Source organism: Nicotiana tabacum, chromosome 15, assembly GCF_000715075.1.
Source record: "Nicotiana tabacum cultivar K326 chromosome 15, ASM71507v2, whole genome shotgun sequence".
Classification (NCBI taxonomy): domain Eukaryota; kingdom Viridiplantae; phylum Streptophyta; class Magnoliopsida; order Solanales; family Solanaceae; genus Nicotiana; species Nicotiana tabacum.
In genome coordinates, this window is record NC_134094.1 from 116,738,518 (window position 1) to 116,764,651 (window position 26,134).

Sequence of the window (26,134 nt, forward strand, 5' to 3'; positions counted from 1 at the left end):
CAGCTTCTTGAAAGAAAAAAAGAAAAGGAATTGGATATTTGCCCTTGTAGTGAAACAAAGATTGACCAACATAGATGTAATATTTTGGGAGGCCAAAAGTTCTGGCTTAGCTAAATTTTTATGAGGAAGAACTGTAATGTGACCATCGTATGTTCAAGTTCCATAGCGCGATAAATTTCTTTGGGGCAGAGGACCCGTATTTAGAGTAGTTATTGAAACAACATATTCACATTATTTCAATTAATAAAAATTCATTGAGTGTGCATATTCCAGCAGATTAGCTTAACTGTTGTGTACGTGGCCTGTTGAAATGCGCAGGGATGAACTTTCAAATGGGTGACAAATGGGCGGGTTGGGCTGAATTTGGGCGGGTCAAGATGGGTTGAGTCAATAAATGAGTCATTGCCCAGCTCAGCCCAAAGAGTACTTGGGTTAAAATGGGCTGAGTCAAGATGAGCTAAACAATGGATCATAACCCAACTCGCCCAACTTGACCCATATTTTTACAAATTAGAACCATACTCCATCTTGCTTAAAGAATACGTTTAACCTTTTATACACCTATGTATGTTCCCTACTTTCCTAGCTTCCTCATAATTTATTCATTTCATGCACCGGCAATGAATTGCTATATATCTAATTTTAAAGTTTTAGCTAACAAACACATGGATTAATCTTATACTCAACTATTCATGAGCTTTTATAACTTTCTAAAACCAAATAAATATTAAAAGTGTAAAAGGAGGGGGGAAAAGCAAAGAAAATAGCGGTTGGACAATGTTTCAGAAAATATTTTGAAGAAAATTTTTGTGCAAGATAAAGGTTTGTCTAGTTGATTTTTTTTTTCCAGATGTTGGAATTGTTCCAAAAACAATTCATTTAGAAAAGAGCGTTCCGGCAACACGAAATTTTCAGAAAACTTTGTTGATAAAGTCTTTTAGAGAAAAACAACCCAGACACTTTTCCGTACAAACTTTGATTTATATCTATTTATGTAGTTATTATTTGTTATGTAACACAAGAAGCCCTACTCCGCACTTAAGAAGTACTATCAAAATATATTTTCTTAAATAACAAATTAGTATTTAAAATTTATAAGTTGAAAATTATCTTTTATGTTATTTCTAAATAAGTAAATTTCAGCACTACTCAGTTACAAAATTATTCATATTTATATTAAAACTTAGATACCTTGATTCTCGTTTTTAAACTTAGATACAGAAACTAATGATAGGGCAACTAAATTTCTAGACAAGCCTTCAGTTGGGTTGAGCTCCCTTTGTTTTGGGTGAGTTTCATGGGTTAGTATTTGGGTTCAACCCAAATAGACCCATGAGCTAAAATATTTCTAGCCTAACCCATTAATCTCTAGGCGGGTTGGATGGGTTTGGGCTCAAATTGGCACCCCTAATTTCAGGGTGAAATTTTAAAAATAGCCAGATTTACAAGTGGTAATTGAAAAATAGTCACAGTTTCAAAAGTAATCGAAATTAAGCCATTTTTCATGTAAAGATAAATCTGAACGAAAACACTGTTCAAAATTCGGAAAATATTCCAGCATAATATACTGAAGTTCGAATTTTTTACATGTGAACTTCCATCATAATATACTGGAGTTCCAGTACATTATGATGAAACTCCATTATATTATGATGGAGTTCCGGTATAAATATACTAGAACTCTATCATAATATACTGGAGTTCCAGCATAATATATTGGTCCAGCATAATATACTAAAAGTTCATACACATGTGCACCAATCTCCAGTATATTAGGTTGGAACTTTCCGTGTTGCAGCAAAATAGTGGCTATTTTTCAATGACTTTGCAAACACTGGCTATTTTTCAATTATCAATCCAAAAATTGGCTAGCCCGTGCTATTTTTACCTACTTTCAATCCATGCGCTCTACCTGTGTGAAGAGGGAGGAAATAAAAGTAACATACAAGAAAGAGCGCGCATTGAGGGTAGAGGGAAAAAAGACTAAGTGGGCATTTGGACATAAGAATTGTAAAATTCTGGAAAAAAATAAAAATAAATTTCAAGTGAAAATGGTATTTGAAAACTAAATTTGTGTTTGGACATGAATATAATTTTGGGTTATTTTTTAAGTTTTGTAAGTGATCTGAGTAAAAATATTTTGAAAAACAGCTTTTTAGAGTTTTTCAAATTTTGAAAAATTCCAAAATCCATCTTCAAGTGAAAATTTGAAAATTTATGGTCAAACACTAATTTCGAAAAAAAGTGAAAAATTTCCAAAAAAAGTGAAAATTTTCTTATGTCCAAACGTGCTCTTAGTACTATATATATATATATATATATATATATATATATATATATATATATATATATACATATGTAGTGAATGTATAAAAATTGATTCATAAGTTGTGCTAACTTATGACTTTTTTTAACTCTATGTAGGTAAATAATCCAAATAATGGTGTAAGACTATCAAATTCCGGGATGAGTTAGCTTCATCTAGGTTGACCTTTACATGACTAAAGAGTTGTTGTTAGGGTGAATTTCAAAAATAGCCAGATTTATAAGTGGTAATTGAAAAATAACCACAGTTTCAAAAGTAATCGAAATTTAGCCATTTTCATGTAAAGATAAATCTTAACGAAAATACTGTTTTAAATTCGGAAAATATTCCAGCATAATATACTGGAATTTGATTTTTTTACTTGTGAACTTCCAGCATAATATACTGGAGTTCCAGTATATTATGCTGGAACTCCAGTATATTATGATGGAGCTTCGTATATTTATGCTGGAGCTCCATCATAATATACTGGAGTTCCAGCATAATATGCTAGAAGTTCATACACAGGTGCTCCAATCTCCAGTATATTTTGCTGGAACTTTTCGTGTGCTGGAGTTCCAGCATAATATGCTGGAAGTTCATACACAAGTGCACCAATCTCCAGTATATTATGCTGGAACTTTTCGTGTTGCAGCAAAATGGTCACTATTTTTCAATGACTTTGCAAACGCTGACTATTTTTAATTACCAGTCCGAAAACTGGCTAGCTCGTGCTATTTTTACGTTACTCTTCTGTTAATAATTAGGGACCGAGAAAAGATGAGTTCACATGAACAAATCAAATGGATAAAGCTACAACAATCAACTTTCAGGTTTCACCTTATCTTGCAGTTCTCTACACGGCCACAGCTGATATTTACAGTTTCCTAATTCAAACTGAAAATTTGTCAACTTTCCAAGTAAGGATTAACCACTGTAAGTTTACACATTGTACTCGTTTACATGTTCATCAACCAAGAGTGCCAGAGTGGTTACAACTATTTCACACCCTAAGAAAGAGATGCAGCTATTCTCAACAGAGTAAACTAAACATCTAGAAATATCATACTGAACAAGATAGATTATCATATTTAGACCAATGGAAGTGGACTCATCTAAGATGCACTAACATATCAACAAACCTAGTGTTTATCCGAAAAATGGATAGAGTTGAATTTATACGTAGTTCTAAGGATACGTGGTGTAGCTTGACACAAATCGGAAAAGTAAGTAGAAAAATATCGAATATTGACAGTAAAAAAGGAATAAAATACAAACCAAACTGAGTAGAAAACGATTTATAAACAAGCAAGATGAATCAATGTACAAGGCTCACAAAAGGATAATTTCTCCTGTATCTATATGTAAATATCAATAATCTTTTCAATAAGGGAGTGTGTAGATGCCTCAATGTTCAATTGCCCTTTTGCAGAAATGATAGCCACTCTTTTATAGTGGAGGGATCCTACTTTGGATATAATAAAAAATACATAGTGGGGATCCCATGATATATTAGTTAATTTAGTTTTTCCTTAATTTCCGCCGAGATTCTCTCCCCAAGTGCGGCTACAATGGCTCTTGTCTCTTAGCTCGATCTTGGTTGGACTTGATATTGGTCGATCTCCAGATTTCGAGCTCGATACTGACTCGAGCTCAATATTGACTCGGGCTCGGTATTGACTCGGGCTCGAATCTTGAGTTCGATAACGCCACTTTACATCATAATTCGATTTGGACTCGAGCTCGATAATGACTTCGAGCTCGGTATTGATCGGTCCCTGAATCTTGAGGTTGGTAACTTGGCTTCAGATCTCATCTCGGTATTATGAAAATAACCCTCGGTCAATCATGTTTCAATCTTGACTAATTGCATGAAGGGCAAAACCGTTTTTGACCGTATACAGATAGTCCCCTCGTTTCTCTGAAAGAATGCGGCGAGAAACGACATGATTTTCCAATGATACGACTAGATACACACTGACGTTTGCATCGAGCTCGACCATGACGTATGTGATAACTGTCCCGTCGGTTCAGTTACCAAGGCATTAAATGTATATTAGACGATGGTCGGCCACTGCTGATATTGAACCGTCATTGCCAACTCTATAAATAACCCCTCTCTTTACCATATTTTACTTTTAGATCTCCAATCTCCAAATCTTCTTCCTTTTTCGCATCTTCTAAGTTTATCCGCAAATCTGTGATTTTCACTACAAATTTCTTCTCAAAATACCAAAATACTTCTGATCTTTGTTCACAGAAATTTAGATGGCCAAAACGTCAAAAACTGTTCCTTAAAATGAGAATGCCTCTTCATTGCGGCCTGCCGGCGATAAAACACTGGTGGAGCCACGACCTGAGGAGTGTGTTCTCGGGGTGTGTGTTCTCACTTCTAATTTTAAGACCGATAAGGCCTCGTCGGTTCCCGATTGATGAGAGCTAATATCGAGGTATATATGCTTGGTAACTGAGGGATACCTCAAGCAAGTAAGGAAAGATTGCAACTGGGAAAACAAAGAAGTGGTGATCCCGGCTCCCGAATAAGATATCACCACCTATGCGGAAGGGTTTTAAGTGTGTACACTTACCCTTTCACGTTGGTCCCCCTCGACCCCGTTGTTGTTGACTTCTGCCGCCAGTATCAAATAACCTTAGGACAAATCCACCCTTCCTTTAGGCGAATTGTTATTCTGCTCCGAGGGGTTGCCTTTTACATTCGACCACCTCATCAAGTTTATACAGCCCCCACCTCTATCGAGGTGGGTTAATAAAAATTCAACGCCGAGCTACCAAAGTACTGTTCTCGAGCATAGACGAGGATAAGGACCGAGGTTGGATGAGCCAGTTCGTTCGAGTGAAGACTTCCGACCTTATCCCGGCCGAGAAGATGCTATTTCCCGAGAAATGGATTATGAGGCGTAAGTACAATTTTACTGTTAGCTCTTATTGTTTTGTTCCTTCGTTTCTCTCACCGATATCCTTTTATGTGATGTAGTGGTTGCTTGGATGCACGGTGTAATTCCTAACCTTAAGAGCTGGGTACGGGACCTGGCCTTGACCTCTACATATGCCGAGCACTCGTGGCACGATTTATCAAAGGGCCGTTGGGAGGCCCAAACACATGGTAAGCTTCTTTCTCACGTCTTTGTTGACTTTGTAAAGTGTTTCTTACTTATTTTCTTTTTATACGATCCTTGGCAAAGATGCTTTTATGAGGCCATTATCTGGTGAGGAGGAGACTTCGATCCGGCACCGAAACCGGCGAAGGACAAAAAGAGGAAAAAGATCTCGACCTCCGAGGATCCGGAACCTTAGAAGAAGGTGGGTCATAAGCTGAGGAAGAATATCATCCTCATGACCGAAGACTATGTTTGACGTCTTAGGAATGAAGATGAAGAAGAGGAATAAGATGACTCCAGGCTGGTAGCTCGAGTGAAAATGAACATCGAGGCCCCAAAGGCTACTGAATCAGTGAAAGCTGCGAAGATTCCATCTCGTGATGAAGGAGTCTCGGGAAGAGAATTGGTCGAAGTCCCCGAGTCGTCAAGGATCGAAGATTTCCCCCACAATAATGAGCCAATGGTGGGTATGGCTGCAGGGGCTGATTTCGAGGCCCCCCGAGATGGAGGACGCCCAAAGTGATTCACTTGGGCTAATAGAAATTGGGAGCTCTCCGCTGTTCCCCTCGTTTTCCGAGGAGATGATTCGAGAGGCTCGAGCCTTGAAGACCCTTCCTATCGAAGGAGTCCATGGAAGGGAGGATCCCTTCCGTGATTATTTTACTGGGGTCGAAGATGCTACCGGCCTGAGCAACTTGGAGGTTCCAAGGAAGGACTCGGGTGAGGCATCGAGCCTTTTCAATGAAGTGCAGCAAGCTCTGAATCGGGTAAGCCTTAACTCCCTTTTGTTGATATTACCCTTATGTTTGTTTTTCTTTTCTAACTTCTTTTCTTCTTTCTGTGTAGGCCTCAGTGCTTAATCGGGAAGCATTTTCTCGGTCTCGAGCTGAGCTGAGTCGGTACGAGGCCGACCTCCGAAAGCTCACGAAGGAGAGAAATGCCCTTAGACTTCTCTGTGGGCAAAGAGAATAGGAGACCAAGGACCTCCGAGCCGAGTTGTCCAAGGCTTACCAAGATCAGACCGACCTGACCGAGCAGGTAATGACAATCTTAAAAATTCATGGGCTCGATTCGGGAACGGTGGCTAATATTTCAATCTCACAGCTACAGCAGAAAATCGAGATGATCGAGCAACTCCACGAGGAGGTTGACATGATAAAGGCGGAGACCTTGGGGTGGAAAGTAGGTATGGACCGCTTCGCTACAGAAAAAGAGACTGACTTATCCTAATTGTCATCGGCCGAAAGTCGACTTCGAGGCATGAAAGAGAAGAGCTTGGCTCAGGAAAAGAAAATAGCGGAGCTCGAAGCTCGATTGGCTTCCGAACTTGAAAAGGCCAAATCTGAAGCTGAAAAGGCTAAAGCCTAGGCAGACGCGATCGTGGCCATCTATCAAGCCGATGTTGAAGCCGATCAAGTACAAGCGAGAGAGGCAGTCGAGACCGCTCAAACTCGAGCATATTGGATTGCCGAACTCGCCAAATGCCAATCTCGGAGGGAAACCCTTGAGGAGATCTATGCTCGAGGTTTCAATCTTACCGAAGAGAAAATAAAGGCTAATGATCTTGAAGCCGATGCTGGAGCCCTGGCTTCCTATGATGATGATGATGATGACGACGACGAGAGCAAGAGTGGGTCTGAGAGTGAGGAGTAGCTTGATGAAGAAGAAACTGCCTCCGGAGAAAATCAGGAACCTTAGGGTTTTTTATTTTTGATCTTTTTGTGTCGGGTCCTGATCGGACCTTGTAAATATTCTTATATATATAGAGATATTTTCCTTTTTTGACTTGTCTTTGTTTTATTTTTTGCCTTGTGAAAATTTTGTTCATAAGTTCGAGGCTTTAGGTAATTTGATCGAAGTCGGACTTTGTAGTCTTTATAACCCAGTGAGCGTTTGCCCGAACTCGCATTAAGAGTAACCCTTGGGATTAATAGTCGAGTCTGTTTGCTCGAACTCGAAGTAAGAGTAGCCCTTAAGCTTAATAGTCGAGTGAGTGTTTGCTTGAACTCGAAGTAATGTAGCCCTTAGGCTTTATGGTCGAGTGAGTGTTTGCTCGAACTCGAAGTAAGAATATACCTTAAGCTTAATAGTCGAGTGAGTGTTTGCTCGAACTCGAAGTAATGTAGCCCTTAGGCTTTATGGCCGAGTGAGTATTTGTTCGAACTCGAATTAATGTGGCCCTTAGGCTTTATGAGTGTTTACTCGAACTCGAAGTAAAAATAGCCCTTAGGCTTAGTGGTCGAGTGAGGACTTGCTCGAACTCGAAATAAGGTAGCCCTTGGGCTTTATAGTCGAGTGAGAATGATTTCTCAAACTCGAATAAATGGCAGCCCTTGGGCTCGATAGATAGTCCTCGAGTGAGAATGATTGCTCGAACTCGAGTTAGGGTAGACATTAGGCTTTATAGTCGAGTGAGGATTTGCTCGAACTCGAAATAAGAATAGCCCTTAGGTTTAGTGGTCGAGTGAGGACTTGTTCGAACTCGAAATAACGTAGCCCTTGGGCTTTGTAGTCGAGTGAGAATGATTTCTTAAACTCGAATTAATGGCAGCCCTTGGGCTCGATAGATAGTCCCCGAGTGAGAATGGTTGCTCGAACTCGAGTTAGGGTAGCCCTTAGGCTTTATAGTCGAGTGAGGATTTGCTCGAACTCAAAATAAGAATAGCCCTCAGGCTTAGTGGTCGAGTGAGGACTTGCTCGAACTCGAAATAAGGTAGCCCTTGGGCTTTGTAGTCGAGTGAGAATGATTTCTCGAACTCGAATAAATGGCAGCCCTTGGGCTTGATAGATAGTCCCTGAGTGAGAATGGTTGCTCGAACTCGAGTTAGGGTAGCCTTTAGGCTTTATAGTCGAGTGAGGATTTGCTCGAACTCGAAATAATAATAGCTCTTAGGCCTAGTGGTCGAGTGAGGACTTGCTCGAACTCGAAATAAGGTAGATCTTGGGCTTTGTAATCGGGTGAGAATGATTTCTCGAACTCGAATTAATGGCAGCCCTTGGGCTCGATAGATAGTCCCCGAGTGAGAATGGTTGCTCGAACTCGAGTTAAGGTATCCCTTAGGCTTTATAATCGAGCGAGGATTTACTCGAACTCGAAATAAGAATAACCCTTAGGCTTAGTGGTCGAGTGAGGACTTGCTCGAACTCGAAATAAAGTATCCATTGGGCTTTGTAGTCGAGTGAGAATGATTTCTCGAACTCGAATTAATGGCAGCCCTTGGGCTCGATAGATAGTCCCTGAGTGAGAATGGTTTCTCGAACTCGAGTTAGGGTAGCCTTTAGGCTTTATAGTCGAGTGAGGATTTGCTCGAACTCGAAATAAGAATAGCCCTTAGGTTTAGTGGTTGAGTGAGGACTTGAACGAACTCGAAATAAGGTAGCCCTTGGGCTTTATAGTCGAGTGAGAATGATTTCTCGAACTCGAATTAATGGCAGCCCTTGGGCTCAATAGATAGTCTCCGAGTGAGAATGGTTGCTCGAACTCGAGTTAGGGTAGCCCTTAGGCTTTATAGTCGAGTGAGTATTTGCTCGAACTCGAAATAAGAATAGCCCTTAGGCTTAGTGGTCGAGTGAGGACTTGCTCGAACTCGAAATAAGGTAGCCCTTGGGCTTTGTAGTCGAGTGAGAATGATTTCTCGAACTCGAATTAATGGCAGCCCTTGGGCTCGATAGATAGTCCTCGAGTGAGAATGATTACTCGAACTCGAGTTAGGGTAGCCCTTAGGCTTTATAGTCGAGTGAGAATGATTTCTCGAACTCGAATTAATGGCAGCCCTTGGGCTTGATAGATAGTCCCCGAGTGAGAATGGTTGCTCGAACTCGAGTTAGGGTAGCCCTTAGGCATTACAGTTGAGTGAGGATTTGCTTGAACTCGAAATAAGAATAGCCCTTAGGCTTAGTGGTCGAGTGAGGATTTGCTCGAACTCGAAATAAGAGTAGCCCTTGGGCTTTACAATCGAGTGAGGATTTGCTTGAACTCGAAGTAATGTAGCCATTAGGCTTAATGGTCGAGTGAGTGTTTGCTCAAACTCGAAGTAATGTAGGCTTATATGGAGTTTGATCTCGTTGATTGTTCAGTCGGCAGTCCCCGATTTACGGGATAATTTTTCAAACTCCGGTCATGGTCGACCCTTAAGCCTGTTTGCATAACAGATCACGAAATAGAAGAATCTTTCTAAGATATGAGATATCAGTAAAGAAGAAATTTCTCTTTATAAGTCATTATACACGTGTTCATGTTTTGTGCCAGGGCTCGAGCAAACTACACGGGCATGGTTCGTTTTGACCATTTGGCCCTTATAAGTTTCCCTATCGAAACTCTGTTTCCATGAAGTAACTTTCTTGCATTGAACTTGATATATTCGAGGATAATGCCCCCCTTGTATTCGAGTTTGATTGTAAAGAGGTCTCGAATACTGTTGAATTATTCTAAGTTAGCACGATTAATGGTTGCCTTATTAAAAACCTTACCGAAAAACCCATTTGGGATAAAAATCGGTCTAAGAGAAAAAGAGTGCAACACGTGCTTTCAGACCTAAAGGCTTCGGGTTGAATAATCGATCCCTGTTTGTAGTCAAACACCTATAAGGGTTAATTTCAAAATATAAATGAACATGGGAGGATCGTACCTTAGCAGTAACATCGCTTTAGGTGCGAAACGTTCCAATTACTCGGTAGTTGTTTGCCGTTTATCACGCCAAGCTTGTAGGATCCCTTTTTGATGATTTCGAGGACCTGATATGGTCCTTCCCAGTTTGGACCCAGTTTTCCTTCACTCGAATTTCGGGTGTTGAGAGTGACTTTCCTTAGTACCAAGTCCCCGATTTTAAAATATTAAAAATTGGTTCTTCGATTGTAGTATCTTTCGATCCGCTGCTTTTGGGCGGCCAATCGGACGAGAGCGACCTCTCATCTTTCGTCCAATAATTCTAGGCTCATGTTCATGGTCTCATTATTTGACTCCTTTGTTGCATATCGAAACCTGATGCTAGGTTCTCCGACCTCAACCGGGATCAAAGCTTCGGCGCCATAGACCAACGAGAATAGTGTTGCTCCTGTACTGGATTTCGATGTTGTGCGATATGCCCATAGGATCTCAGGCAGTATTTCTCTCCATTTTCCTTTGGCGTCGGTCAATCTCTACTTAAGATTTTGGATGATGGTTTTGTTGGTCGATTCGGCTTGTCCGTTTCCGCTGGGATGGTACGGTGTTGATATGATCCTTTTGATCTTATGATCCTCAAGAAATTTAGTTACTTTGCTGCCGGTGAATTGTTTTCCATTATCACATACAATTTCGGCTGGCACACCGAATCGACATATGATGTGGTCACAAATGAAGTCTATCACTTCTTTTTCTTTGACTTTCTCGAAAGCCTGTGCTTCAACCCATTTAGAAAAATAATTAGTCATAAACAAAATAAACTGAGCATTACCTGGGGCCGATGGGAAGGGGTCAACGATGTCCATCCCCCATTTCATAAAAGGCCATGGAGATAGGACTGAATGGAGTAGCTCCTCGGATTGATGAATCATGGGCGCATGTCTTTGGCATTTGTCTCATTTTCAAACGAACTCCTTCGCATATTTGCTCATATCGGTCCAATAATACCCTGCTCGGATCGCTTTGTGGACCAGTGAATCGGCACTGGAATGGTTTCCACAAGTGCCCTCGTGAATTTCCCGTAGTATGTAATCGGTATCTCCTGGTCCCAAACATATTGCCAATGGTCCATCGAAAATCCTTCTGAATAGCGTTCCATCTTCGGATAGGGTGAATCGTGCTGCTTTTGTGCGCAAAGCTCTTGATTCCTTTGGATATGATGGAAGCTTCCCATTCTTGAAGTACTCTATATATTTGTTTCTCCAATCCCAGGTTAGACTTATGAAATTTATTCCGGCGTGACCTTCATCGATCACCGATTTTATGAGTTGTACGACAGTCCCCGAGTTGAGTTCGTAATCTTCGACCGATGAACCTAAGTTCGCAAAAGCGTCGTCCTCGCTGTTCTGTTCTCGGGGTACATGTTTCAAAGTCCATTCTTTAAATTGATGTAGAGTCACATGTAATTTATCCAAGTACCTTTGCATTCGATTTTCTCGGACTTCAAAAGTCCCGTTAACTTGGTTTACCACGAGGAGGGAATCACACTTAGCTTCTATGATCTCTGCTCCCAAGCTCCTAGCTAGTTTGAGACTTGCAATCATGGCCTCATACTCGGCCTCATTGTTAGTCAATTTCGTAGTTCTGATAGAGTGTCTAATTACATTACACGTGTGTGATTTTAGTACAATGCCTAATCTGGATCCCTTCGCGTTCGAGGCACCGTCCGTGAAAAGGTTCCAGACTCCCGAAGAGCTTCCCGATTTTATAAGTAGCTCTCTTTCAATCTCAGGCATGAGGATTGGCGAAAAGTCAGCCACGAAGTCTGCCAAGATTTGAGACTTGATAGCGGTTCGGGGTCGATACTCGATATCGTACCCACCGATTTCTATGGCCCATTTGGCCAATCGACCCGAAAACTCGGGTTTGCACAAAATGTTTCGAAGAGGATAAGTTGTTACAATATGTATCGGGTGAGATTGGAAATATGGTTTTAATTTCCTAGAGGCGCTTATTAAATCAAGCGCTAATTTTTCTAAGTGTGGATATCTAGTTTAGGCCTCGCCTAAAGTCTGACTGACATAATAAATGGGGAATTGCGTACCTCGTTCTTCTCGAACCAGGACTCCACTTACCTCTATCTCCGAGACAGCTAAGTACAAGGTAAAGAGGTTCGTCCACTTTCGGGGTATGAAGCAGAGGCGGGCTCGATAAATACCGCTTTAGTTCTTCCAAAGCGTGTTGGCATTCTGGAGTCCATGCAAAGTTGTCTTCTTAAGCAGTGAGAAAAATCGATGGCTCATATCTGAAGATCTCGAAATGAATCATCCCAAGGCGGCTATTCTCCCAGTTAACCTTTGTACGGCCTTCACATTATCTACTACCGTGATGTCCTCGATAGCTTTGATTTTATCGGGGTTGATTTTGATTCCTCGGTTGGATACAATGAAACCAAGAAACCTGCCCGAGCCAACACTGAATGCACATTTTTCGGGGTTGAGCTTCATATTGTACTTCTTTAGCACGTCGAAAGTTTCCTGCAAATGCTTTAAATGGTCCTTGCTAGCAGGGACTTAACTAACGTGCCATCAATAAAAAATTCCATTGATTTTCCTATTTGTTTTTCGAACATTCGATTTACTAGGCGTTGATAAGTTGCACCAGTATTTTTTAGACCGAATGGCATTACGTTATAACAATAGGTGCCATATTTAGTGACAAATGAGGTTTTTTCTTGATCCTCCGGGTTCATTTGTATCTGGTTGTACCCAGAGTAGGCATCGAGAAAATTGAGAGTCTCGTGGCCGGCCGTGGCATCGATCATACGATCGATGCTATGCAAAGGAAAGGAATCCTTAGGGCATGCTTTGTTCAAGTCTTTATAATCTATACACATTCTAAGTTTGTTTCATTTCTTAGGGACCACCACCACATTTGCTAGCCATTCGGGGTATTTAACTTCTCGAATGGATTATATTCTAAGAAGTTTGGTTACCTCATCCTTGATAAAGGCATGTTTGACCTCGGACTGAGGCCTTCTTTTTTGCTTTATCGGACGGAATTTTGGATCAAAGCTTAGTCTATGAGTGGCTATCTCCGGTGGGATCCCTGTTATGTCGAGATGGGACCAAGAAAAACCATTCATGTTAGCTATAAGAAATTGAATAAGCTTTTTCCTAAGCTCGGGATATAACCTCGTGCCCAGGTATACCTTTCGCTCGGGCAGATGTTCGACCAGTGTGATTTGCTCCAATTCTTCGACCGTTGACTGTGTAGCATCGGTATCATCGGGGACCACAAAGGATCGAGGGATCCCATAGTCATCACCTTAGTCAGACTTCTAATTCTCTAGCTGAGTCGAGACTGATGTTTGTGATTGTTATTTGGTATCCTGTTCACCCTTCGAATCTGATCCTTTTGTCGATGATAGTGTAGATATCGAAATTACCTCATCGATGGCAAACATTTCTCTTGCGGCCAGTTGCTCTCCATAAACCGTTTTGACTCCCTCTGATGTTAGGAATTTCAAAACCTGGTGGAGGGTCGAGGGTACAACTCTCATATTGTGGATCCACGACCTTCCAAAAAGAGCGTTATACCTCATGTCGCCTTCGATTACGTGGAACTTCGTTTCTTGGATGGTCCCGGCCATGTTTATTGGAAGGACTATCTCGCCCTTAGTAGTTTCACATGCCATATTAAATCCGTTTAGAACCAGGGTTGCGGGCACGTCCTGGTCCTGTAGACCGAGCTGCTATATGACCTTCGATCTAATAATGTTGGTCGAACTACCTGGATCAATTAACACACGCTTAACTTGAGTTTTATTCATAAGTACAAATATTACCAGTGCATCGTTATGGGGTTGTATGATTCCTTCTGCGTCTTCATCACTAAAGGACAAGGTTCCTTTAGGTGTGTAATCCTGAGGCCGAGATCGCTTCTCTCTTCAACTGACATCTTAGTGCGTTTAAGCACCGGCCCCTAGGGAATATCGATCCCACCGATGATCATGTGGATGATGTGTTGTGGCTCTTCTTGTTCGTTTTGTCTTCTGAAATCCCTGTTTTTGAAATGGTTTTTGGCCCGGTCACTTAAAAATTCTCGAATGTGCCCTTTATTGAATAACCGGGCTACCTCCTCTCTCAATTGCCTACAATCTTCCGTTCTATGGACATGAGTGCCATGATATTCGCACATTTGGTTAGGATTCCTCTAGGCTGGATCGATCTGCAGAGGTCGAGGCCATTTAGTATCTTTGATGTGTCCGATAGCCGATACGATGACGGATGCTTCGATATTGAAGTTATATTCTGATAATCGCGGTGCCTCCTTAGGTCCAGTATGCATGCCGAACCCATTCTTGTTCATCAGCCCCCGAGACCCTTAGCCTCGATCACTTCTTTTATTTCTTTGCACGAGGTTACGTCTTGGTTCGTTACCCCTATAATCTCCACTATACGGCCGGTATTGGTCCTTGATCAGCCTTTGTTCTCTGTTGATGTCCCTTTTAGTAATGGACCCAGAACCCAACTGGTTGTCTTCGACTCTAATCTTCAATTGATACCGATTGTGAACATCGGCCCAAGTAACAACTGGGTACTCGATCAGGTTCTGCTTCAACCGTTGTGATGCTATCGAGCTTCGTTCGTTCAGACCTTGAGTGAAAGCTTGAATAGCCCAATCGTCTGTGACTGGTGGTAGGTCTATTCGTTCCATTTTGAAACGAGATACGAATTCTCTCAGCATCTCGTTATCCTTTTGTCTTACCTTGAAAAGGTCCGACTTCCTGGTTTCGACCTTTATGGCTCTAACATGTGCTTTTACGAAAGAATCTGCAAGCATAACAAAAGAATCGATAAAGTTAGACGGTAAATTATGATATCATATCATTTCTCCCTTTGACAGGGTTTCGCCGAATTTTTTCAATAATACAGATTTGATCTCGTCGTCCTCTAGATCGCTCCCTTTAATGGCACATGTGTAAGAGGTGACGTGTTCGTTGGGGTCGGTCGTTCTATTATACTTAGGAATTTCGGGCATGCGGAACTTCTTGGGGGTCGGTTTCGGAGCTGCGCTCGGGGGGAAAGGCTTTTGTACGAATTTTTTGGAATCCAAGCCTTTCAATATCGATGGTGCCCCCGGGATCTGGTCAACCCTGGAGTTATACGTTTCCACTTTTATGTCATTTGCTTCAATCCCCCTTTCCCCTGACTCTATTAGTTTTGTCCATTTCTCGAGCATCTTAACGATTTCGGGATCAGTCCCCGATTCTTGCTCATTCCACCTCACTACAGCTGGCCTCGTTTTGTGGGTGACTTCTTGGGTGGACTGGGCTCGAGCCTGGTCGGTGCCTGGGTTTGGCTCTGCAACTGGGATATTGCTGCTTGTTGAGCTTGCAACATTTCAAAAATAATACGCAAGCTGATTCCGTTTTCCTCAGTGTTTTGGGTATTTCGAGCTGCAGATCGAGTTCCACAGGGTCAGAACGTTGGTTTGCCTCAATGGCCACATGTGAATTAACGTCTATTGGCTCTTCGACAAGTGGCATTTCGCCCCCGGGCATTAAGTTGTTGTTTTCATCTTGAAGGCGAGCTTCGTTGTCGATAGGTAGGGCCATTAATTGAGAATTCGTCGTTTTTCAGCCTGAAATCAAAGACACTTTCAAGAGCAAGTGTAAAATAGTGTGTTTCACAGAGATTCGTACCAAATAACCACTATTATCCTTAAACCCCATTGTGGGCGCCAAATTATTTACTCGAAAAACGGATAGAGTTGAATTTATACGTAGTTCTAAGGATACGTGGTGTAGCTTGACACAAATAGAAAAAGTAAGTAGAAAAATATCGAATATTGACTGTAAAAAAGGAATAAAATACAAACCAAACTGAGTAGAAAACGATTTATGAACAAGTAAGATGAATCAATGTACAAGGCTCACAAAAGGATAATTTCTTCTGTATCTATATGTGAATATCAATAATCTTTTCAATAAGGGAGTGTGTAGATGCCTCAATGTTCAATTGCCCTTTTACAGAAATGATAGCCACTCTTTTATAGTGGAGGGATCCTACTTTGGATATAATAAAAAATACATAGTGGGATCCCATGGTAGATTAGTTAATTTAGCTTTTCCTTAATTCCCGCCGAGATTCTCTCCCCTAGTGCGGCTACAACGGCTCTTGTCTCTTAGTTCGATCTTGGTCGGACTTGATATTGGTCGATCTCCAGATTTCGAGCTCGATACTGACTCGAGCTCAATATTGACTCGGGCTCGGCATTGACTCGGGCTCGAATCTTGAGTTTGATAACGCCACTTCACATCATAGTTCGATTTGGACTCGAGCTCGATAATGACTTCGAGTTCGGTATTGATCGGTCCCTGAATCTTGAGCTTGGTAACCTGGCTTCAGATTTCATCTCGGTATTATGAAAACGACCATCGGTCAATCATGTTCCAATCTTGACTAATTGCATGAAGGACAAAACCGGTTTTGACCGTATACACCTAGATTATCAGTTGCTCAACCAACTTATCACGAGCTGACATCGAAGTGTGTTCTTTCGGCCCGTACAGTGATTGAATACCCCAACAAGAAAAAAAGAAATATCTGCAAGCTATGTCCTAAATGCTTTCTTGGGATCCTTGCATTTGTCTAATTCAGTCATACCACCCACGCTTTACAGTGCCCCCCCCCCCCCCAAACATATTCGTGTGGTTCTGTGCCATAGCCCAGTCTCAGCTTGTTTTCCATGAGAACAGCTTGTTGTGGAGTGAGTGCCCCAATGCAAAGTTGCTGACTGATTGCATTACTAATATTAGAAGTCTGGCTCAACTTTGTTGGCTTCTGAGCTATTTTGCCCATGTCTGGAAAAGAACCCAGCGGAGCTGAAATTCCAGTTTCACCAGCTCCTCTCACACCTCCCATGCCAAAAACATTACCAAGATCACCCAGTGCATCCATGTTGTTGTTAATGCTCCCCATACCTACATTTCCATGACCCATCATCATTTTCCTCTGCATTAGTGGTTGCTGCGGCTGCAGTTGTTGCGGCTGAAACTGCTGCTGTTGTAGTAACTGCTGAAGTTGCGGTGGAGAGGCTTTAATATCCATGTTATTAGCCAACTGCAGATAGGAATTCAGGCTGAGTCTATCAAAATGAGCCATTGGATTTACATCATGCATGAAGGAGGATTTCTGTAACTGTGGATGCTGCTCTTGCACCGAACGATTTTGATTATGTTGTTGCTGCTGTTGTTGCATCGAATGATTTTGATTATGTTGCTGCCGCTGCTGATGCAGAGGGGTTAAAGGATCAGATTGTTGTCTGGTAGGCATTGAAACCCCAGGCAGGCGTCCCTGAGAAGTCTGTAATGGCTGATCGTTTCCAGGCGGCAGTAGTCTTTGACCTTGCATGTTCTGGGGTGAATTTACTAGTGCATCAACACTGTTAACCAAGACCCATTCAGATTTTTGCATTTCAGTGTCAGAACCAATTAGGGCCGGTGAATTTATTAGTGCATCAACACTGTTAATGAAGACCCTTTCAGATTGTTGCATTTCAGAAACAGAACCAATTGGGACTGTTCCTGTCTCTATAGTGTCATCGCTTGAAGCAAGATTCATGCAAATCGGTTTTGGTTGGACATGATCCTCCACAAGATGCCCTTCACGTATCATCTGCAAACACATAGGCATACAGGCAAAATAAGGGCAGGAAGAATATGCTGATGATTAGCTCTTAAATCTCACACAATTACCTACCAGTGAACGAAATTGTGCTGCTAGCAAGTCTGCAAAGTGCTGTAACAAAAAAAAAAGGTACGATGTAAGAATCAGAACATTAACACATAGCTGGAGATTCATTCTCCAGTTTTTTACATGTGCAATCAAAAACAAATAAGATGACTTCAATAAATTCTACAATGAGCTGTCCTCCAATTCTCCATGTTTCAGATAAAGCCTACAAAAATCACCAACCAATTTGAATCCATTGAACTTCTCAATATGACAACCTCAGAATTCATCTGAAGTTACCATTATCATGGAAAATTTATATCAGAAAGCTATTCTCCTAAAATATTGGTGTAACCTAGCATAGCGTTTGATAAGTGAATCTCACGGCAAATCTGGAATCTGAGATATTCAGATTGTATACACCAAAATTCCACTCAAAATTATTTAGCATACTGATTTTTCTGCTCAATTGAACTGCTATACAAAGATAGCTTGAACTACTACAAGAGCCACATGTACAACCTTTTTTTTTAATAACCGTGATGTTCGGACCAATTTGCACGCACCTTGACTAATTCCACGGGGTATCTGCTACCTCCCACCAGTAGAGGTACCGGGTAGCTCTATCCACCATGGTTTGGTCAGATGGGAAGAAATCACCTAGTATTTTTGACTCCATTGAACCTGAGACCTCATGTCTCTCAACCCACTTTAGTAACTACTAACCACACACACCCTTAGGTGCTACATGTACAATCTTTTCTCAAAACAGCTATTAGAAAGAGGAGCTTGAAAGAGGACCAAATACATTTCCCCAAGGAATATGGAATGGTGTGGTAGAAAAATGTGAAAAGAGACTTGCAACTTGGAAGAGCCAATATTTTTCGCTGGGAGGTGGAGTGGTTTTGAGGAATTTTGTTTTGGATGCACTTCCAACATATGTCATGTCCTTATTTCCTATTCCAGTTAAGGTAAGAAAAATAATAGATGCAGCAAGAAGGAATTTTATCTGGCGGGGTAATAGAGACAAGAGAGCCATTCACTTAGTTAACTGGGACTCACTCATTACCAGCAAAAGACAAGGGGATCTAGGTATCAGGAACTTAAAGGCGCACAATCAGAGTCTGCTCATGAAGTGGTTGTGGAGGTATTATCTAGAGACTAATGCTTTATGGAGGAATGTCATATATGAGAAGTATGGCCAGTTGGATCAGTGGTGCACAAGACCTGTTACCTTATGAGGTGGGAGTTTGGAAAACTATCAGGAAATTCTGGAATTCTATGTTGTGCAACACTAGCATAAAGGTTGGAAATGGAAGGAAGCCATTGTTTTGGAATGATAATTGGCTAGGATATGGTCCACTAAAAGAACTATTCCCTGAATTTTTCTGCATTGCTACACAGCTACAGCGCCTGATTTTAGAATGAAAGCAGCTTGGGGACAACATGGTTGGAATATCAATTTTAGAAGAGGTCTGAATGATTGGAAGCTTGGGAGAATTGCTGAGTTTTTTAATCCTTTGAAAGCTATCCAAGGTCTTAAAGATCATGAAGATTCTCTTATCTGGAACATTGGCAAGAATGGGATGTATACTGTCATATCAGCTTATCTTCTGTTGTCAAACACTGGCCATCACATAGATGGTTGGCAATGGAAGAGTATCTGGAAAGTAAAAGCTCTTTATAAGGTGATTTGCTTCACATGGCTGGTGGCAAGAGAAGCATGCTTAACTCAAGAGAACTTGTAAAGGAGGTGATTCCATCATTCCAACTTTGTTCTAGATATCTTTTATGTGGCGGAGAATTGGAAACAAACAGTCACTTATTCCTTCACTGCCCTATTACTAGTCAACTATGGCAGTTGTTCCTTAACATTGTTGGGCTAAGATGGTCTATGCCAGCTACTACTGTTGAGTTACTAAAATCTTGGAACAACAATGGAGACTCAGTGAGACAAAAGACATGGTGGAGATTGATACCTGCATGCATATGGTGGATAGTATGGAAGGAGAGAAACTCAAGAGTTTTTGAAAACAAATACAACTCCATTCAGGATGTCAAGATGAACTGTATATTCTATTTCATTTTTGGTGTAAAGAAAGTCTTGTAGAGGATACAGAATCTTTGGTAGACATGTTAGGCATTTTGTAGTTAAGATAGATAAAGATTGATCTATTATTCCCTGTACATATGGATTTGCACTGCCTTAGTGCCTTTTTATTAATACGAATGTTACCATTCTCAAAAAAAAAGAGGACCAAATACATTTGCAAGTAAAGGTAATACATTTTCAACATCCAAATGAGCACATGCTAGCAGAAATGGGATTTGAGAGAACCCCCCAACCCCCGCCAACCCAAAAGATGATCTGTTCATGTCATTTTCCTTTTTTTCACTTCTGTATTGGGAGTTCCACAAGTGGTTTTTAGATTGAGGATTCAGCTCTAAATGGTTCGCTTCAGAATAGAAGCTTGTCAAGCTTGATTAAATCCATAAGAGTGGACACTGCATAAAGAGGCATGCACATGCACTGTATGAGCCATAATATACAGAGTGTGTTCAGAACTCACAGCATTTGGCAGAGTTGGGAGGTAATCCTCAGCAGTCAAGTATTCAGCATCTTCCATTTCTCCGATATGCATTGCAATAGTTCCATCATTTGGCTTTTCGGACATGATCATTCTAGTTCGTTCCTTAGGAACATAAGAGAAACCATTTCCTAGGGAATAACGTCAAGTTAGCCAAAAGATCGGTTAGGCTATATCTTGATCTAGATGGGGAGTGCAGTGCAGACAGACCTTGAAGAACTTCCTCTGTCTGCAGAAATGTCAAGTCTCTTTTTGTACAAATATTCATGTTGCCACCAACAAGTGACTTTGACAGTGCCATTCTGCAGGGTTCATCTTTGAAATTTTCATTGTTTGAATTATTGGAAAGATGAAGCAGCAGCTGTTGAGCAGGATATACATTTTGTTTCCTTCTGCAGTACTCGTCAACCTTATTCTTTTTGTGATTAAGTTGAAACCTGAAACTCTCAGGCCCTTGATGTTAGCCATTGAATATCATCAACAAACTAAATTATCTTGCTTTAGGAACAATGGTTGAAAAGAACATAGTATAAGAAAGTAAGTTGATAAATAAGAAACTACAAGTTCAACTGAAATAAAGACCACTTATATCGACTTTTTAAAGCACAAGAGATCCTTCATAAGTTAAGAAAAAGTATCGTACTCCCAACCTCCTTTGTTTTGACTTGCTTTATAATTTGCTCCATCATGATGCAATTACACCACAATTGCCATGTTAAATGTGCAAATGAAGTTGAAAATAGCAACAGTTCAACCCCAAAGGATAACAAGCAAGTTTTAGTTATATTTGTTCACATTATGAATCATTTTCATTTCATAAGCTTCTGCTTCTGCTCATGTTTATGCGCTTATCAAGTTCTAGAATTCAAGATTACTTGGTACTATTATATTTTTCAGTAAATCTGCAGGGAATATGGACAAGGGATTCTTCAATCTTCCCTTTATCCAGTGTCATACTTCTCCTCCAGCTGTAGCTCAATGATGGGAACAATGCGAAATCAACTGAGAACTTTTTCCTTTTACTACAGAAAACTTTGCTTGTTTGGCATTTTTTTTTTTTTTGGGGTAATAAACTGTGAACAGTTACCATTAACAAACAAATAATACACGTAATGAGCATGAAGCATCTAAAGTTTATATCCATCTTCTAGGAAGGTTGACATGAACTAGTAGACCTCAACAAAGAAAAACTAATTACATAAGTGTTGAATTAAAGAACTACATCTTTGTTTGGCATCTTGTAAGCATAAGATCTCATATATCTCATCTTATAGGGTTCCACAGAGAATCTACTGAAAATCAGTGTTGAAATAGCCAGCATGCTCCCGTTAAGATGATATCCTTCGGTTTCTCCTACAAGCAGTCTGTTTCTATTGTTTTATCTGTGGCACTTCCAGACCATGAATACTAAGTCAAGTGACAAGCATTGAAATAGTTCAAGAAAGATTATTTTAATTGAGCTAATTACAAAAGGAAACACATGTATCTGTAGTCTTCTGGCTGATAGACACAACCTAAGAGCTCCCTTTTAGACATGATATAATTGTGTTGATTCAAAAGAATATCTGGTTTATACGGGAAAAATTTTAGTAAGCAATGTACCTCACTGTCACCATTTTAATCTTGGAGAACCTTTCAAGCATGATTTGGCCAGCCAAAGGTGGAGTTCCCACGAAAGGACTACTTGCATAGAATGGAAGACCCATGTTACTGGCACCGGCAGGAGAACCAGCTCCCATCATGACAGGGGCCTTAGGAACAGAACTGGATCTCCGCTTTGCAGCAACTTGAGGCAGGTGTTGCTGCCGCATGGAACCATTAGCAATGGAAGTCATAAATGTTAAGACACCAGCAGAAGGAACAGATGTGGCTGCTGGCTTCTCCTTCATCAATTGTGTAAGTCCATTTGCCACAGCTGCACCATACTGAGGTCGTACTGAACCACCAGAAATATCTCCAGATTTAGATGATAAAGGAGATCGAGGCAAACCTCCAGCAGAAGCACAAGGACTTTGCACTATTTTCCTCTTTTGAAGTGAGTACTCTTTCCAAGGATTGGTCTCAAGAGGTTGACCAAGACCATTCCAGGTTATCTGTGGGAAACCTAATTGCGTTAACTGCTGGGGAAGTATTTGATGTGATCGTGCCTGCTGGAAATCCATAAAGTTCATATCTGATTCCCCCACCTGACTCTCATTCTTAGTCCATCGAGGCTCTAATTGGTCCATTCTCTCTATTTCAGCAGGCTCTTTCTTTACATTATATCTAATTCCTTTCTGTCCTGCCGCAAATGGCATTGTCCTAGCTTCTTGGTTCAAGCCCCCTTGGAAAGTCTGTTGACGGTAGTTTAGCATGGTGTTAGCATAAGGAATAGCCCTGGAAACTGACTGCGGCAGTAATAAAGCATTCTTCCAAGGATAATCTAGAGTGTGAAGGCCATCTACCTGTGTGCCTACATGTTGCATATAATTAACATCAGCAACCATATGCCTAACTCTTGTCCTCTTATTTGAGTTGGACAGGGAAGATTCATGTCCATCCTGACTCTCTCTCTTGCCATGTATAGAAGCACTGGAGGTCATAGCATTTGTGCATGACAGCATCATATCTGGTGCAGCAGGAGAAGATACTGATGCATTCAGAACAATATCTGACTTATGATCCTGCATAATTCTAGGACTCTGAACTCCCATTTGATATTTTGAAAGGTGAGATACCAAATGTGACGCTGGAACAGAGGCCTTGGACACAAAACTGTCACGTTTCAATGTCAACAAATCTGTTGGTACATTATCCTGTGCATTCAGATTGTCATGAAGAGGCTGCTGCACAAGAGGTCCTACATCTCCTGACTTTGAGTTTTCCGTCACTCTATCTATACAAACATTTTTTCCCATGGATCCTACTATTAGATGTGACAGTAACTTCTGGAGTCTCCCTTAGTCTTTTCCTGAATATATTGCCTAGACCCAAACTTAACTGCAATATAATACAGCACCAGCTTAAATAAAAGAGTGAATTTTACCAGAGGAAGATGGAAAACAAAACTACTAACTCATCACCTTAGAGAAAACTGGGTTGTTCCAAAGCCTGTCTAACTTCGGGGTGGGGTCTAGGCAAAGTTGTGGTTCTAGAGCTCTTAATATCCGTGATTCAACTTCCTACATTTAAAAAAAAAGAATGCTAAGAACACAAAACATTTGGTTGCTACTAAGAGGGATTTATCTTACTAACCATTAGATCACCATATGTCCAAGCATTGTCTGAAATCAGTGGAATATCCTTCACCACATTTTCAAGCGACAATTTGAGGCATAATCTACTAATAAAAGGAGAATCAGTAGCAGAAGGCACACTTTTTCCAGCTTTAGAGAAGCACTTCCGATAATCCCGCACCTGCAGTAGTAGTCAAATCCCTAATTAAGAAATAAAAGACAACCTCAAAGCTACATTGTCGTCACGAAAGGGGAAGAAATGGTAACATTCATTCTATGAGAAATGCCGACTGACTGAACCATCCAGCAGAAAAGCAATTATGCAAACTCTGGAATGATAATTTGACGTGTGATTCTCTTATGAGTAAGCTGATTAATAGCATCTGATAATATAAGAAAAAAACAACTGGAGATCTCTACTCGCCTGATGATGCATGCAATTTGAAGGGAGTAGAACCCGCAATACTCTAATGCTGTAGAACATATAATTGACGAAACGCGTCTATAATAAACCTCACCTCACATACTAGGGTCCCATCGACATATTTGCATGGTATATCCTCCAAAACATCACCAGGCAGTCGGCCAGACTCAATTGCCTCCAAGTGCACAATGTACAAAGAAAAAGTTAAGAGAAAAAAGGAAAAACAATATAAGTCTTTGCAGATGAAAACTACATAGACACAGATGTAATATTAACTTGCAAATGAGCATTAGATTTCTATCTCAGGTTTCATAAACTGTCATAAAGACACAATACTCTTAAATGAGAGCTCAAAAGTTTATAAGCATTAGCTGAAGCATAAAGAAGAATTTCGCAAGCTCCGCCGCTCAAGTTAGGAAATACAGTGTAGATCAACAGATGAACCACACACTAAGAAATAAGAGACAGCCAGACAGAAAAGGAAAGAATACAAAAACCAAAAAAGACAGTGCAATTACTGAGAAGAGAGTTTCAGATGCACTATCGTATGGATATAAGAATTTTGGAACAATTTCAGAAGTTTGATGCCCAGATTCATTCTGCAATTATAAAAGGAAAAGAACTTTCTTCAGTCCTAACACCTCAGAATTGTTAGATTGGACCAGATGAATAACAGACCTCTGAGGGTCTCCGAATAGAATATCCATCCAAGAAAATGCTTAATGTGAAGGAAACTTCTTTATCTGCAGAATGTAAGGTAAAATAGTCAATCCTGACAAATGTACTAACTCTTGAAATAAAGAAAAAGAAGATGTAAAAATTAACTTAGAGAAAGAACCAGGAAACCGATATATGAAGTCCTTCACAAAACTCTAACTTACCAGAGAGATTAGCAACATTGTCACTCCCATGATCACCCACACCCTATGACGAAACAAGAGGATTTTATCAGTGAAAATAGAAATTTGAAGAGTAAACTATCAAAACAAAGCCAATTTTTCAAAAATTTTAAGCCCGCCACGTAAAGTAATTTTTGAACTACCTTGTCACTACAATAAATATTTTTCTTACATGAAGGAATCAAAAGTTTATATGTATATATATGAAAAAAAATTAAGTTTGCCCTATTTAACAGTATGATTTTCCAAGGAAGGGGATTCAATTGAACCCCTTCATTGGCTATGGCTCTGCACTGGGTTCAATCCACACCCAAAAATATTACTAATAAATAAATACATCATTCGACCAACAATCTCCAAGTGATGATATTCAAAATCCCACCTTTCAGACTCTCTATTTCATAAAATAGTTTTTCTACCCAAAATGCAACTTACTGCATTCAGTCAGACTTACTGAGCAACAAAGACTAGAGGAAAACTAAGCTCCTGCTAAGCGCGGGGCCGGGAAGGGCCGAACCATTGCAATAGGTTGTTTCTGTTGAGGTTTTATTTTTTAAGATGAAATAGTGTGAATGGGAAATGGAGGGAAAATGAAATTTTTGAGTAAAATTTTAAGTTTCCCTTTCTTGACAATGAGACATTGTCCTATATTGGAAGAGGAAGAGATTTTTGGTGGGTATACACCAAAGATCGACGGTTCAAAGATATCAAATCTACCGATTGACCGAGTATATCCGACATAAGTTTACTACGGAAAGTTCAAACGGAAACCTACTTATCCAGATGCGATTAATCCTTGCTTGTAAATCACACAGTTTTTTCATGCATACTTCCGTGATATAGCCATTCCCCATTCATGTGGGGGATTGTTGAGGTTTTATTTTTTAAGATGAAATAGTCTTAAAATGAGGGTGAATGGGAAATGGAGGGAAAATGAAATTTTTGAGTAAAATTTTAAGTTTTCCTCTCTTGACAATGAGACATTGTCCCATATTGGAAGAGGAAGAGATTTTTGGTGGGTATATATATAATTGCTCTGCTTGTAGCTCTTAAAGAGTTAAGAAGAAAGCAAGCCTCGCGCCGTCGTCGTCGTCGTCGCTCGGCTCGGCTTCGGCTTCGGCTTCGGCTTCGGCTTCGGCTTCGGCTTCGGCTTCGGCTTCGGACAATTGATTGATTAATTTTTTGGACCAAATTTTTCCAATCCGTGTATTGACCATTTGGCAGCCGCCTAATGCTCTTCCC

General features: G+C 40.6%; 1 pseudogene; it reads right to left on the bottom strand.

Moving 5' to 3' along the window:
* Positions 1-16,688: 16,688 nt before the first annotated feature.
* Positions 16,689-25,191, bottom strand: LOC107799410 (protein PHYTOCHROME-DEPENDENT LATE-FLOWERING-like; annotated as a pseudogene).
* Positions 25,192-26,134: the final 943 nt, after the last annotated feature.